Below are 3,343 nucleotides of genomic sequence, written 5' to 3'. Positions count from 1 at the left end.
GGTAAGGTTAAAACTGCCTAGGCGATGGCAGACTGCCTGGGCAATGGCAGATGCCCTCCCCCCACTGAGCTCGACCATCCTGGGTGGAGTTCAGACTGCTGTGCTGGCTGCAAAAATCCCAAGCCAGTGAGATTCAGTTTGCTGGTCTCCCTGGGGGTGAGACCGACCGAGCCAGATCACCTGGCTCCCTGCCTTCAACCACCTTTCTCTTAGAGGTATGGTCAGCTTTGTCTCGTAGGTCCTCCTGGCACCAGCCAAAATGGCCACTGAGATTTGTGCTGGAAGCTTGTGGCACTGGCTGAATCAGCTGCCCAGATTTGTGCTGGAAACCCACAGTGCCTTTCTGTCAAGAGGGAATTTCGTGGTCTGTGGGCTGCAAAGACCGTGGGAGAAGTGCAGCCTCTGAACCAGAGGGCCGGAGTGGCCAGAAAAGTCCCCGATGGCCTCTGATGGGTAGGAGGGGGGTCCTCCTGCCCATTGCATTTCCCGGGTGAGGCAGTGCCCCACCATGCCTTGGTTTGCCCTCCTTGGGCTGCACCCACTGTCCAACCAATCCCGTTAAGATGAACCTGATACCTTGGTTGGAAATGTGGAGATTACTCGACTTTTGTGGAGTAATGTGGAGATTACTCGATTACTGCATCACACTCGCTGGGAACTGTGCTGTTCCTGTTTGGTCATCTTCAAATTTTAGCTTTTTGTCTGATGTGTGACATCCTTTGGTTATTTTAATAAATGATATCCTTGGGTTAATTTATTTTAAATGACTTATACAGGAAAAGTGTGATTTAAAAGTAAATAATAAATCAATAACAATAAAATATTTTATTTTGGAATATTAAGCAAGGCATTTGAATAAAACATGCAAAAGTAACTTTCATTATCTGGTATGGAAAAGTCTTGCAATTTGTAATTTTTGATGATTTTGTGTTTTATAGGTTAGACAAATATAGAGAGTCCATTTAAAGTTATTTCAATTATGCTTTGTAAGTTAGCTTTGTGAGTTGAGGCAATCCTTTTCAAAAAGGCAAATATTAAAGGTATTCCATTGCTGCATTTTGTCTTTTTTGCATTGATTTTCAAAGTAGAAGAATTATTTAAATGCTAGTTATGAGTTTTGATCAGCTGGATATAGTAATAATTACTCTGAAACAAAATTTTAGGTTTTTGGGTGCTTCTCATTATCTGTAGCCAAAATCATTGTTCCTTCTGCTACCTGCTTTTAATGAAGGTCCAATATGAGTATACAGGTTGAACATTCCTAATGTGAAAATCCAAAATGCAAAATGCTTCAAATTCTGAAATATTTTGAGCACTGAAAAGATGGTGCAAGTGGGAATTTTCACACTTGCCCTCATGTGATGGCTCACAGTGAAAATGCCATCAAAGCTTTGGAGCTGAGCTCTATTGCGGCCACAACCAGCCACTAGCAATCCGTAGTCAGAGCTGGGTGGCTCTTCAGAGATGTGCCAAATATGGCAAAGGTGTCCAGGCCCTCATGGCCTTAGATTCATCATTCACTGGATGCCAGCAGATGTTGGGAAGGGAGATGACTTCCAGCAAGGATAAAGATGGCTTTCTTCAGTGGAGGATTATCACAGGGAGGGAGGTGTGAATGGGAAAATTGGGAGTAAGAGGAAGTATTCAGCAGTGAGGAAGGAGCTCCTCAGTCAAGAAGGAGAATCCCTGGGCTAACCCAGAGCATCTACTATAGGAGGGAGGCACACTATTCAGAGGTTGAAAAAGGTGCAAAGTGCAATAAGAACAAAGGAGATGAATGAATTGGAGGTAGGTAGTAATGTTGCCTTTAGGGAGAAGAAAAAGTGTCAGTTAGAACCTAGGACTACTATTTTTGAGACTGAAAAGAAGTTTGCTCAAATGAGATTTTATACTCATGCCCTTGTTTAATGTTGTGATGTTAATCTAAAATATGATTGTCCAGGAATCTGGAGGATGATCCAATATGTAACCTGAATACGGTTCTCAATATATGTCACAAATATAATTTATTACTATTTTTGAAACAAATGCCATTTTACATAAAATCTATTACTTCAGTGCAACTTTCTGCCTTTAAATCTGTTAAATATTTACTATTGTTTTTATCATTATCTACCTTCCTTATGTATGTTTTACTTGTGTATTGCAGATTCTTAGTGAAACATTTTTTATCTTCTACTCTTGTCTTGGAGTTCATAATGACAATTACATATTCTTCATGCTCATACATAATACATGAATGCTGCAGAAGTAGGTTATTGAAGTATCTCACTTATCTCCTGTATCACCTTTTCAGCTGATGTGTACGGAGGAGAAATTTAATATACAGGTGTTCTCTTCTGCTTTTATGTGCTAATTGTAAATTTAGGTCCCATATACATTAAAGAGAGTTTAAAGAAGTTTGTTAATTTTGGGAATGAATAGTGTACTAGACCTACATTCCAGTCCTAGCTAGATCTGTATTCCACTCTGGGCTCTGCTGCAAACTTTGTGTAGAGCCTTGGCCGAGGAGTTTTCTCTCTAGTCTCATTTGTGATTTGTACAGTGGAGTTTTGAATTGTGTGATTTATAATGATACCTTTCTGTGAAATTGAAGCTGGGCTCAGACTCTGTAGGGTCCTGCATTTCTTTGACTGTTGAACACAACTTAAATTTTCTAAATATTCACAATTTTTTTTCAGAGTTTTTCCTTTATGCACTGTAGCTCAATGTAGGTAATTTAGTACAAAACTAAATTTCACATTAAACATTACTCTTTCACTTGGTTTCATAAATTTAAATCTATTTCAAAACTGTAGTAGAGTCACTTACATATACCTACAAACTCATATGCTATGAAATAGTTTAATTATTTTCCACAATTATTCAAGAATTCCCAGGAACCCTCTATTGCCACTGAAAGCAAGGAAAATTCAAATTCCCTTTCAGGCTTGTTTCTTTGTTTCCCATGCTAAGTTCCACATGGAAGGACAATTCATAAGGTGTTCGATCCAGGCTGATGTGTGAATCATTTTGTGTCATCAGGACTCCCATTGTCTCTCCTCTCTCTGGCTACAGGCACCGGCGCCTACTGTGATGTGACTGGCTCCTCTGGTTATGTTGTGGTTCAGGTTTGCTCCCCTGCTGAAGTCTGAGGCTGGTGAATCTTTTCTGTATGTTCTACTCTATAGGTTCAGACTCTTGCTCTTGTCCATGGAGTGATAATTTCTGGCGACTGTTTCCTTGCGAGGCATAATTGTTAGTCTTCAGGTGCTAGCTAGCTTCAGAGCTTCCTGGTGTTTGGGATCCAGTGGAATCTCGATGGCTACTTCTGGGGACAAAGTCCCACTGTTCTGGAATTCCA

The sequence above is a fragment of the Sapajus apella genome, unplaced genomic scaffold (assembly GCF_009761245.1).
Source record: "Sapajus apella isolate SASKATOON/1434 unplaced genomic scaffold, GSC_monkey_1.0 scaffold8, whole genome shotgun sequence".
Lineage (NCBI taxonomy): Eukaryota > Metazoa > Chordata > Mammalia > Primates > Cebidae > Sapajus > Sapajus apella.
This window is presented reverse-complemented; position numbering follows the sequence as displayed.